Genomic DNA, 13,820 nt, shown 5'->3' on the forward strand with positions numbered 1-13,820 from the left:
AGCATCAGTCCTTCCAATTGATACTGTATGTAGATTACCCTAACATTTCCACCAAAAAACCATTAGAACTAATAAGTGAATTCAGTAAAGTTGCAAGTTACAAGGCTGATATATAGAAATCGATTGCTTTTCTATACACTAATAGTGAGCCATCAAAAACAGAAAGCAAGAAAACAATCTCAATTAAAATTGTTTAAAATTGCATTAGAAATGAGTAAAACACCTAGGAATACACTTAACCAAGGAGGTGAAAGACCTATACTCTGAAAATTATAAAATAATGATGAAGGAAATTGAAACTGATACCAAGAAAAGGAAAGATATCCCATATTTTTGGATTGGAAGAATTAATACTGTTAAAATCTTCACACTATCCAAAGCAATCCTTATCAAAACACCCATGACATTTTTCATAGAACAAATAACCCTAAAATGTATATGATAATCTAAAAAAGAGTGGATGCATGTATATGTATAACTGATTCACTTTGCTACACACCTAAAACTAACACAACATTGTAAGTCAACTATACTCTAATAAAACCTTCTTTAAAAAATCATGGAACCACAAAAAGACCAAAATCTCAAAGCAATTTTGAGGGAAAAGAACAGCTGAATGGATCATGCTCTCTGACTTCAGACTATACTACAAAGCTACAGTAATTAAAATAGCATAATTCTAGCTCAAAAATGGAGAAGGCAATGGCAACCCACTCCAGTACTCTTGTCTGGAAAATGTCATGGACGGAGGAGCCTGGTGGGCTGCAGTCCATGGGGTCGCTAAGAGTGGGACACGACTGAGTGACTTCACTTTCACTTTTCACTTTGAAAAGTGACTTTCACTTTTCACTTCCATGCATTGGAGAAGGAAATGGCAACCCACTCCAGTGTTCTTGCCTGGAGAATCCCAGGGATGGCGGAGCCTGGTGAGCTGCCATCTCTGGGGTGGCACAGAGTCGGACACGACTGAAGTGACTTAGCAGCAGCTCAAAAATACATACATGGATCAATGGAAGAGAATAGAGAGTCCAGAAATGAGCCCATGCACCCATGGTCAATCAATCTACATCAAAGGAGGCAAGAATAGACAATGGAAAAAAGACAGTCTCTTCAATAAGTGATGCTGAGAAAACTGGACAGCTACATGTAAAAGAATGAGATTAGAACATGTCCTCACATCATATACAAAAATGAACTTAAATGGATTAAAGACCTAAATGTAAGACCAGAAGCCATAAAACTTCTAGATGAGAAGATAAGCAGAATGTTCTTTGGCATAAATCATAGCAATATTTTTCAGATGTCTCCTATGGCAAAAGAAAGAAAAGAAAAAATAAACAAATGGGACCTACTTAAAAGGTTTTGTATAGCAAAGGAAACCATCAACAAAATGAAAAGGCAATCTACTTAATGGGAGTTTTTTGCAAACGATGTGACCGATAAGGAGTTAATACCCAAAATATAGAAGAAGCTCATACAACCCAATATCAAAAAAAAAAAAACAAAAACCTGATTGAAAAACGGGCAGAAGACCTGAAAAGACATTTGCCAAAGAAGACATACAGATGGCTAAAAAGCACATGAAAAGATGCTCAACATTACTAACCATTAAAGAAATGGAAATTAAAACCACAATGTTACCTCAACCTATCACCTGTAGGTATGGCTATCATCAAAAATTCTACAAATAACAAACGTTGGCAAGGGTGTAGAAAAAGGGAAGCCTGTACACTGTTGGTGGAAATGCAAATTGATGCCACCACTGTGGAAAACAGTATAGAGGTTCTTGAAAAAAAATAAAAATAGAACCACCATACAATCCAGAAATTCCACTCCTGGGTATATATCTGAAAAAAACAAAAGACTAATTCAAAAAGGTACATGCACCCCAATGTTCATAGCAGCATTATTTACAATAGCCAAGTTATGGAAGCAACCCAAGTGTTCATCAACACATGAATGGATAAAGAAGATGTAGCATATACATACAATGGAATATTATTCAACTAAAAAAAATGAAATTCTGCCATTTGCAACAATGTGGATGGACTTAGAGAGTATTCTATTTAGTGAAAGAAGTCAGAGAAAGATGTACAAGTGATGTACAAATCACTTATATATGGAATCTAAAAATAAAACAAATGTATGTAACAAAACAGAAACAGACCCACAGATACAGAAAACAAACTAGTGGTTGCCAGTGGGGAGATGGAAGAGGGAGGGACAAGATAGGGGTATGGAATGCAGAGGTACAAATTACTACGTATAAAACAGATAAATGACCAGGATAAACTGTACAGCACAGGGAAATATAGCCTTTATTTGGTAATAGCTTTAAATGGAGTATAATCTATAAAAATACTGATTCATTATGCCATAAATCTGAAACTAATATAATATTGTAAATCAACTATACTCTAATTAAAAAAAGACCCTGATCCTGGTCTTGAAGCATACATCTCTCCTTGGACAAGACTGTCAGCGATCCAAAAGGAGTCCCGTATTCCAAAACGCTAGCCTCAACTTTCACCATTCTCTACTGAGTTCTTTTCTGTGCTGAATGTGCAGAAAACTGGAGCCCTGAATCACTGGCAGTTGAGGAGATGGTCTCCCTGGACACTTAGGTTCCTTTCCTGGCTCCACCCTGTCTCGCTGGGCAGTTCTGGACAAGTCATGGACTCAGTTTCTCTACTTGGGAAGCGGGGGAGGCTCCCACTGACTAGTTCTCAACTTCACAGAGCAGCTTGGTGATTAATGGGTTAATTTCCGTGGGAGGCTTTGAGCTCTTGGGATGAAAGACACCCTAAAGCCCTGACTCTATTGGAAACTGCCCAGCCAGCAAGATACCCTGAAACCAGAAAGGGGGCCTTTGATCATATATTAAGGGTTGTCTTTGGAAGAATGAACTAGAGGGGATGAGTTAAAACAGCAGCAGAAATTAAAGTAGGATGAAAAAAAGAGGACTTTCTGGCTCCTGGGTGGAGTCCCTTGCCCTGGAGTTGTTTTCAGATTTTTCACTTGCCTATAGAGGGGGTGGTCTGAATCATTTCTGGAAGCTTTTTTTGGACTTCCTATAGCCCACTCCATGTTAGCTCGTCTCTGACAGATATTTAATATTTAAGGTTAAATATTTAACCTTAATGTCTCCCTCCACTCCACATATGAAACTAGCTACCTCTCCCACTGCACAAGTTGGTAACAAGCATAAATAAGAATGGTCCACTTACTTTAAAAATTGTTTTAATCATTTTAAAAAGTTAAACGGGGACTTCCCTGGTGGTCCAGTGGCTAAGACTCTGTGTTCCCAACACAGGGGGCATGGGTTCTATCTATGATCAGGGAACTAGCTCCTACATGCTTTAACTAAGAGTTCACATGCTGTAACTAAAGATCCTGCATGCTGCATTGAAGATCAAAGATTCTGAGTATCACAACTAAGGCTGGGCATAGCCAGAAAAATAAACAAACACCTTTTTAAAAAGTTAAGTGTATAGAAGAATTTTGCTATAGAATTTATCCAAAATCTCAAAATACTCATTATCAGGATAAAGTATAAACATTGAGATTTCAAGCTTGGTTATGGGGTCAGGCTTAAGCTTAAACACTGGCATTGCCATTTTCCAGTTATACAACTCTGAGCATCAGTTTAATCAACTGTAAAATAGCAATAATAAAAATTCTAACTTTGTATGTATTGTAAGGATTAAACTGGAAAATTCTGAGACTACTAAGAGTTGACAAGGATGGTAGAACAACAGGAACTCTCAGATAACTCTTTTTAGAGTGAAAATTGGTACAAATACTTTGGGAAACAATTTGGTATTACTGAGTAAACTTGAATATTCACATATCCTCTAACCCAGAAATCCCACAACGAGGTATAGACCCCCCAAGACATGGGCACATTTGTACTAGGATACATGTTTAAGTCTGTTCAAAGCAGCATTGTTTTCAATTGGTTAAAAACTGGAAAGGATACAGATCTCTGTCAATAGTAGAATGGACTAAATATCAGCTATTCACACACCATGAAATATATACGGCAATAACAATAAACTACAGCTAAAAGCATATTCAAAAGCAGAGACGTTACATTGCCCACAAAGGTCTGTCTAGTCAAGGCTATGGTTTTTCCTGTGGTCATGTATGGATGTGAGAGTTGGACTGTGAAGAAGGCTGAGCGCCGAAGAACTGATGCTTTTGAACTGTGGTGTTGGAGAAGACTCTTGAGCGTCCCTTGGACTGCAAGGAGATCCAACCAGTCCATTCTGAAGGAGATCAGCCCTGGGATTGCTTTGGAGGGAATGATGCTGAAGCTGAAACTCCAGTACTTTTGGCCACCTCACGCGAAGAGTTGACTCATTGGAAAAGACTGATGCTGGGAGGGATTAGGGGCAGGAGGAGAAGGGGACAACAGAGGATGAGATGGCTGGATGGCATCACTGACTTGATGGACGTGAGTCTGGGTGAACTCCGGGAGTTGGTGATGGACAGGGAGGCCTGGCGTGCTGTGATTCATGATTTGCAAAGAGTTGGACACGACTGAGCAACTGAACTGAACTGAACAGCTAAAAGCAACGACGTGAATGACTCTCACGTATAGTATGCTGAGTAGAAAATGTAAGACTAAAGAACACTCACAGTGTGAGTGTATTTATATAAAATTCAAATGGGACAAAACTTTGTTGTTTGAATATATGCTGTTATATAGTAGCTAAATTGTGTCCTCCTCCTTGGACTGTAGCCTGCTGGGCTCCTCTGTCTACGGGATTCCCCAGGCAAGAATACTAGAGTGGGTTGCCATTTCCTTCTCCAGGAGATCTACCTGACCCAAGGACAGAACCTTCGTCTCCTGCATTGATGGGTGGATTCTTTACCACTGAACCACGTGGGAAGCCCCTTAAGGATACATACATGGGTACTAAAACCATTATGAAAAGCCAGAAAGCTATTATTACTAAATACAGGACAGTTGCCTTTGGGAAAGGGAAGTGAATGTGATCAGAAAGGGGGCTTCTAGGGTGCTGGCAAAGCTCTTCTTTTTATGAGTGTTGGCTACATGACTGTTTCTAGGTGCCACAGTATTCTTTAAAATACACATATGCTCTTTATATACTTTAATGAATATGTGTCATATTTTACAATTTAAACATAAAAAGATTTAATTAGATTACATATGTAAAGTGATTAATAAAACATCTAGTGAATACTAAGCTCTCAGTGAATGTTAACTATTATACCCATTATTTATCCACCACTAGTTCAGAAATTGTCTGTACTCTTTCCCCCCATTAAGTGTGGTAGATATGTGGGTTTGTGTTAATCACATTTAGTTGCCTACTATGTGCTGGGCTTCCCTGGTGGCTCAGTAGTGCAGGAGATGCAGGGTTCTATCCCTGGGTCAGAGGAGCCCAGCCAGCTGCAGTCCCGTGTGTGTGTGTGTGTGTGTGTGTGTGTGTGCTCAGAAGCTTCAGTTGTGTCCGACTCTTTATGACTCTATGGACTGTAGCCCACCAGGCTCTTCCGTCCATGGGATTTTCCAGGCAAGAAGACTGGAGAGGGTTGCCATGCCCTCCTCCAGGGGATCTTCCCGACCCAGGGATTGAACCCACGTCTGTTATGTCTCCTGCACTGGCAGACGGGTTCTTTACCACTAGTGCCACCTGGGAAGCCTGGCTACGGTCCACAGGGTTGCAGAGTTGGACGAGACTGAACGACTGAGCACGGACACGCACACGCACGCACGCACGCTATGCGCTACACACTGAATGAAGGAAAGATGAACCAGAGAGCATTCCCATCCAAGGTGCTCACTGCACTGATCTGAATGCACCCAGACAGCTCCTGCTTCCCAGACTAGCAACTTCTCTTTCCACCTACCTGGGTCAAATGTCAACTTCTCAACGATGATTAAATCACAAACCGGCATTTGTATCTAGAAAGAAATCTCCACTTCAAACCACCCCTCCTGCATCCTTACCAATTGTATTACTGCCCCAGACAGTGGGTATCCACTCACCCCACTACAGACACACCAGATGCAGTCATCATCCCATCTGCCACACCCTCCACTATGGCAGAGAAAAAAAAAGAGCCATGACCAAAAAATCTCCCCAGTGTCTGCACTAGCCTCCTCCTCATGGCTTCCCACCCCAACCCCACCACCCCAGCTTCAGGGCACAAAATACATTATGACCCAGGGCCTTCGTTTACATGTAACAAACAGAGGTCAATTTATTTCTAAATCACTTTTTTTACGGCTCTATTGAACTATTTGCCACATTATTTATACGTTAATGGGCCAGGCCCCTCTGGGAAGCTCCCCATCTAATAAATAACGTGCCAAATCATTAAGCAAGGTGATAAAATCAAAACCATTTAAAAATACATCAACCTGCGTTCCCTTCCAGTGAAATAAGCTCCAGGGGACCAGAGAAGGGACGGGGGAGGGGAACCATCTTCTATTACTGAGTTTGGTCGGGTGTAGGGTTTTTTGTTGTTGTTTTTTTTTCTCCTCTGGGCTGGAGATAAAAATCAGAGCTGAGACATCTAGATAACCTGGCTGCTTAACCATATCCCTAGCAGCTAAGAGTGAGAGGAAGTGGAGAAGTATTCACTAGGGATGGCTTCCTGCCAGAGGAAGAAGGGGCATCAGATTCTATCTCCCACCTGCCCTGTAGTCTATTGGAGGTAGACAGAGGAGCCCAGCTGGGCAAAAGAAGTTACACCTTCTGTCTGGGAACTAGGAATTAAAAAGAAAATCCACTGAAGCCCTTTGCCTTTCTACCTGTTTCCCATCACTATAATTCTCTCTTATGAATCTCTGTATTTACAATTAATCTGAGTCACAGAGAAGAACACTAATAATAACAATTACTCCGGCTACCCCTCCCCCATTCTCCACCTCTCACCCTAGAGGGCTTTCCACACCCTTCTTTACCACTAACCCCCTCAGAAAACCTGTCCCGAGCTGGCATAGCAGTGGCAAGAAAACCTAGGCTAGAACATTTACTCCTGAGCACCCTGAGGATTTGACCTTGAGTTCCCAAGGGACTTGACCTTGAGGTTCTTCCAAGTAGTCCAGAGAAAAAAGGCACAGGGGAACTCTTCAATCTGTCCCTACCCTGAGGCTCCCTGTGGGTAGACCCCTGCCTTAAGTGTTATAAGGAATGATTCAGCTAGATCATGCCCTCATTGATGAGAAAGATAAGACCCCTCCTCAGGACTCTGAAAACATAAACAGCAATACAACTGAAGGAAATACAGGTTGAATATCTAAGCAGAGAGGGCAGGCAAAGCAAAGACATTATCTTTTGAATAGGAGAGGTTTAAATAAATATGTAAGTCCCTTTTTCAAGGAAACCAAACATTGTTTATTTTGACCATAACAAGAGCCTTAAAAGGTAAGTATAGATTCAAAGAAGTAAAAAGATTTAATCAGATTACATAACAGATAAGTAGAGGGTCAGGGCTTGAACCCAGGTGTGACTGTCTATAAAAGGCTATATTCTTTTTATTAAATCATCATGCCAAGGAGTACAGATGAACTTTGAGTTGAGTTCTAAAGGAAGAGATCAATAGGGATAAACTAAGAGAACTAGGGAGGTAGGGTTGCCAAATAAAATTCAGGATGCCTGAGCCTGATTATTTCATGGGACACACACTAAAAAACTGCTCATTGTTTATCTGAAATTTAAACTTAATTGGCATCTGTATTTTCATTTGCAAAATCTGTCAACCTTAAAGCAAGCAATTCTTGGGACTTCTCTGGTGGTCCAGTGGTTAAGAATCCACCTTCCAAGGCAGGGCACATGGGTTTGATCCCTGGCTGGGGAACTAAGATCCCATATGCCACAACTAGAGAAAGCCTGCATGCCGCAATGAAGACCCAGCCTAATCAAAATTAAAAAAAAAAAATTAAAGCAAGCAACTCTTAAACCTTAAAGCAAAGCCAATGGCCTAAGTGAGAGCTCCAAAGTGAAGGGAAATAAGGCTTGCAGAAATGAGAAATAGGTTTGCCTGCTTGGTACAGGCAGTTCCGTACTGGAAAGTCAAAAACTAGGGAGATGATGGTCATAGCCAGCTGCTAGAAAGGTCTTGAAGAATGAAAAGTTTAGACTTCATAGGGAATTGTTGCTTCTAAATTGTAAGCTTTGAGGAAAGGACAAAAATAGTTTCACAGAATTTAGAACTGGAATTTAATTTATAAAAAAGTAACACCTTTTATTTATAGATTATAGTTTTCAAAGCACTGTCACATACGTTTCATTTGATCCTCATATAGACAATGGCAACCCCCTCCAGTACTCTTGCCTGGAAAATCCCACGGACAGAGGAGCCTGGTGGGCTGCAGTCCATGGGGTCTTGAAGAGTTGGACACAACTGAGCGACTTCACTTTCACTTTTCACTTTCATGTATTGGAGAAGGAAATGGCAACCCACTCCAGTGTTCTTGCCTGGAGAGTCCCAAGGACAGGGGAGTCTGGTGGGCTGCCGTCTCTGGGGTCGCACAGAGTCGGACATGACTGAAGCGACTTAGCAGCAGCAGCAGCATACCCCTGGTATGGTAGACAAATGGATGTTATCTGCTTCTGTTGGGTCTGTTCCCCCTCAGTCTAGCTGGTCTCCATCCTTCTCTCTACCACCAACATCCTGAAAGGCACCCCACTGCCTCCCACCCCCAACCTTACCACCCTCCTGAAACTGTGCTCACAGGGTCACCCATAACTTAGCCAAAGGCTTCTTTTCATTCTCCATCCCACTTTACCTTTCTTTGGCACTAACATTGTGGACAACCTCCTTCATCTGTGATACTATTGACTTTATTTTTCTGGGCTCCAAAATCACTGCAGATGGTGATTGCAGCCATGAAATTAAAAGATGCTTACTCCTTGGAAGGAAAGTTATGACCAACCTAGACAGCATATTAAAAAGCAGAGACATTACTTAACCCACAAAGGTCCGTCTAGTCAAGGCTATGGTTTTTCCAGTGGTCATGTATGGATGTGAGAGTTGGACTGTGAAGAAAGCTGAGCGCCGAAGAATTGATGCTTTTGAACTACAGTGTTAGAGAAGACTCTTGAGCGTCCCTTGGACTGCAAGGAGATCCAACCAGTCCATCCTAAAGGAGACCAGTCCTGGGTGTTCATTGTTCATTGGAAGGACTGATGTTGGAGCTGAAACTCCAATACTTCGGCCACCTGATGGGAAGAGCTGACTCATTTGAAAAGACCCTGATGCTGGGAAAGATTGAGGGCAGGAGGAGAAGGGAAAACAGAGGATGAGATGGTTGGATGGCATCACAGACTCAGTGGACATGGATTTGGGTGGACTCCGGGAGTTGGTGATGGACAGGGAGGCCTGACGTGCTGTGGTTCACGGGGTTGCAAAGAGTCAGACACGACTGAGCGACTGAATTGAACTGATTGATCTCTTGTTTCCTCCTACGTCTTGGATCACTTTTTCTTGGTCTCCATCACTCTTCTCTTGTCCTTCCATCCCCTCCCTAAACTAGGTATTTCAGAGTTTCCTTGTTTGATCTTCTCCTTGGGTGATTTCATCCATTCTATTTTCAGTCACTGAATGTATGCTGATGACTCCCAAATTTACATCTCTCATTGGTTTTCTAGATGATAGGTTTGGATTTTAAATTGCCTCCTAGAATTTCTACTTTCTATGTAAGCTCAGTCACTCAGTCATGTCCAACTCTTGAGAGCCCATGGGCTGTTTCAGGGCATTCTCCAGGCAAGAAGACTGGAGTGGGTTGCCATTTCCCTCTCCATGGGATCTTCCCAACCCAAGGATGGAACCCATGTCTCTTAAGCCTCCTACATCGGTAGGCTAATTTTCATCACTGGTGCTACCTGGGAAGCCCCCAGCTCTATTCATCCTCCTACTGCCACCAAATCTAGCCATCTTCTTCAATTAATGAATAACTCCCAATTACTTACAGGATAAGCTCCAACTCCTCACCACACTCGTCCATGGCATACAGTTATGGTCAAATTTGGTCTAGATCAGGAGATGGCAAACTTTTTCTGTAAAGGACCAAATAGCAGATATTTCAGGCTTTGCAAGCTGCATATGGTCTTTGTTGTACATTCTTCTTTGGTGCTTTTTTCCAGTACAACCCTTAAAAAATGTTTGAAAAAAATTTTCTTAGCTTGAGGGTTGTACAGACTTAGGGTCACAGTCTGCCAACCTGTGATCTAGGACCAGAACTCCAAACTTATTCTCTTTTCCTTGTTTTCAGAAGTTAAAAACTTATATGTGTAGAGCATTCACAGCTTAAAAAATTTCTCTCGTGCACTTCATTTTATTTGCTGTCACTTCTTTGAACTTTAGTGGTACCTCCTTTATGATATACCCTCCATTTCACAGCTTATTACTCTACTAGGCTGTTTGTGAGAATAATGGTTATCTCATTCATTTTTTATATTCCATAGCAACCAGCCCAATGTGTTATTGATAATGGGCACTTCAAAATGTTTGATGAAAGAATTAATAACCTAATTTAAAATTTTTGTTTAAATAGGAAAAGTTGAAGAAGGATCTGAAAACTGAACACTCGGTCAGCAGATGTTCTTCTGGGCTCTAAGGAGAGCCATGGGGACAGGAAGGAACGGCGAGAATGAGAGAAATCCCTCAACACTAAGATCTCTGCTTCCCCCACTGGGAGTCCAAGAGTTGAACTGCCCAAGATTTTTCCAAGAGAAGACCTATCTGGTTTTCATTGCCTGTGGGTGTCTTAACTGCTTCAGTGGAGCTTCAGAGGCCTCCAAGGAAGATTGGAATGAAATCAGAGAACCTTATATTTATTGGGGGTCCAGCTTCCCACCTAAATAGCTACAGTCAACTCCCAGTTATCTGGGCTCAGGCAGGAGAGCTGTAACGTGGCGCTCACCAAGTCAGCAGAAAAATTAAATAATTTCTTCTGGACTTCTTAATGCAGCATTTTTCTTTACCTTCCAAAAATGTGTCTTTGCTTTCAGAATTTCTTAGGAAGTATGTCTCATAAGTACACCTTGCTGGGAAATAAAGGAGAAAGTAGCCCTGATTAGGAAAAGATTGAATGAGAGAGTTGACAACCCTATTCCTGTAGCTAATCTGAGGCCTGGGGGGGTTAGGGCAAAAGTCATTGCATTTTAATATCAGGGCCTCAATAAATGTTAATAAACTTATCAATCTATTCTTCTCCCATATCTTCCTGTCTTCTCTTATTAAATCATGCATTTGAAAGTGGCTAACAAGGAAAAATTCCAGACATCTGAGCCTGGGCATTTCAGGAGGCACAGCTAATTGAAAGACTACAGCAAGAGCCCTGAGGCTGGGTCACTTTCATACTAAATATCTCAGTCTAACTCAACTTGCAGCTGCAATGGAATGGGTTGCAGATGCCTCCACCAGTGCATCATCAATCAGTAGACATACCCAGAGCCTACAGTAAACATGGCTTGCACCCAGGAAGGCTAAAGCTCCCTCTCATCACTGAGGCTCATTTCTTTGCACAAGCATCACCAAGATGTGTCAATACAATTGGCCAAGTGTCAACTCCCTTTTTTCTTCCAGGAAGAAGCTGACTTGTATGACTCACAGAACTGTTTTAAACAAATGTCTTATCTATTCAGGGGCTTGTTGGGTGACTCGGTGGTAAAGAATCCACCCACAATGCCAAAGATGCAGGAGATGCCACGGGTTCGTTCCCTGGGTCGGGAAGATCTCCTGGAGGAGGGCATGGAACCCATTCCTGTATTCTTGCCTGGGAAATTCCATAAAGAAGCCTGGCAGGCTACAGTCCATAGGGTTGCGCAGAGTCAGACATGACTGAGGTGACTGAGCACTATTCAGGAAATAACTCTGACAGCTGGGGACAACATGAGTCAGAAAATGGTTGATATAGAAACACAGTAAACAATGTGTAGGGCCTTACTCCTCACCCTGTGATCCAGGGACCAAGAGCATCAGCACTTCCGTTCAGATCAGTCGCTCAGTCATGTCCGACTCTTTGCAACACCATGAATCGCAGCACGCCAGGCCTCCCTGTCCATCACCAGCTCCCGGAGTTCACCCAGACTCAAGTCCATCAAGTCAGTGATGCCATCCAGCCATCTCATCCTCTGTCGTCTCCTTCTCCTCCTGCCCCCAATCCCTCCCAGCATCAGAGTCTTTTCCAATGAGTCAACTCTTCGCATGAGGTGGCCAAAGTACTGGAGTTTCAGCTTCAGCATCATTCCTTCCAAAGAACACCCAGGGCTGATCTCCTTCAGAATGGACTGGTTGGATCTCCTTGCAGTCCAAGGGACTCTCAAGAGTCTTCTCCAACACCACAGTTCAAAAGCGTCAATTCTTCGGCACTCAGCCTTCTTCACAGTCCAACTCTCACATCCATACATGACCACTGGAAAAACCATAGCCTTGACTAGAAGGACCTTTGTTGGCCAAGTAATGTCTCTGCTTTTCAATATGCTCTCTAGGTTGGTCATAACTTTTCTTCCAAGGAGTAAGCGTCTTTTAATTTCATGGCTAGCCTATTAAAGTGCAGAACTTTGGGCCCCATCACAGATTCACCGAATCAGAATGAGCATTTTAACAAGGTCCCAGGTGGTGTGTATGTTTATTAAAGTTTGAGAGGCACTGGTGTGTTGGATGAGGTTCTGCTACTTAACAGCTGTGTGACCATGGACAACTTATTTAACTTCTTTACAGCTCAGTTTCCTCGTCTGTAAAGTTGGGATAATAATAGTATCTCCTCAAAGGTGTTGTGAGACCTTAGTTAACACATGAAAAGTGCTTAGAATTGCACCTGACACTTGGTAAGCATGCAGTTAATGTCAGCCAGTATTACTCTTCTCTCTGATGCACTCCTCAAACTTCATTAAGGGGAACTGGCTGAACTTAACAGGACAGGATAAGAGAAAGTAGGGGAATACATTCTATGTGTGTGTGGTGGGGTGAAGAGAAGGGCACTGATTACAGGAGGAATAACTTTTTTGATTAATAACAACAAAAAATTTGAGGGAGACAGCATATGGCCTAGCTGGGGCTACCCAGAGCCCCAGAAGAGTGAATGATGGATTCATTCATATTCATTCATTCATATGATGGATTTATCAGTAGATACAACGCCAGGCCTACAGAGTGGTAAACAAGACAGACAAGGCTCCAGCCCCTAAATTAGGGAAATTCAGAATTTCTATTAAACACTAACAAGAAGTGAAGGCCTGTGGATGCTATATACTGCAGCCCATTTAGACAGCCCAATTATGAGGCCTTGGAAATTTGGTTTGACTCTCTGCCCAGATCTTATCAGCCTAGAGTCTCTGTTACTCTTCTCTCTTCCGTATCCCACACCCACTGTCACCGGAAGCAGTCATGCCGCTCTCGTTGGCTGTGTCGACGGCTGAGTGGAACACGCTGAGAGTAAGGACTAGCCTGCCCAGAAGCCAGTTGTTCACGTTGTCCCAGTTTTCTGGAACTGTCTTTCTTTCATTTTTCTTTCAATCATTGTTTTTCTTATTTTTATTTTATATGGTAGCAGAGTCCATTAACAATGTTGTTTCGGTTTCAGGTGTGCAGCAAAGTGATTCAGTTATACATGTATCTATTTTTTTTTTCAAGTTCTTTTCCCATTTAAATGATTGTTACCACTGCTATTTTGATCACCACTTTTAAGGACTTCCTCCTAGAGTAAGCACCCCCAAAGTGGATGTTTGTCAGGCAGGAGCAGGGGCGAACTTCATAGTTTGGTAGCAGGAGTCAGGATGTTCCTAAGAAAGTCCTGAAAGCCTTGGCTGTATTTCTTGGTTTTGTATGGCAAAGCC

General features: G+C 42.2%; 1 long non-coding RNA gene across 2 annotated transcripts in view; it reads right to left on the reverse strand.

Moving 5' to 3' along the window:
- Window positions 1-13,820, reverse strand: part of LOC147371489 (uncharacterized) — a 110,502-nt gene that overhangs the window by 15,190 nt on the left and 81,492 nt on the right. The window contains exons 3-5 of one of the 2 annotated variants that reach the window (XR_015163588.1): window positions 9,951-10,037; window positions 8,768-8,914; window positions 8,225-8,558 (exon numbers count right to left, since the gene is read on the reverse strand). This is a non-coding gene — a long non-coding RNA (uncharacterized LOC147371489). Of the gene's footprint in view, window positions 1-8,224; window positions 8,559-8,767; window positions 8,915-9,950; window positions 10,038-13,820 lie in introns of those variants that run through there. The other variant, XR_015163590.1, reaches the window with a different exon arrangement.

This window comes from Bos grunniens, chromosome 5, assembly GCF_055505025.1.
Source record: "Bos grunniens cultivar Pamir isolate PY7600 chromosome 5, Bosgru_T2T1.0, whole genome shotgun sequence".
NCBI classification, from domain to species: Eukaryota; Metazoa; Chordata; class Mammalia; order Artiodactyla; family Bovidae; genus Bos; species Bos grunniens.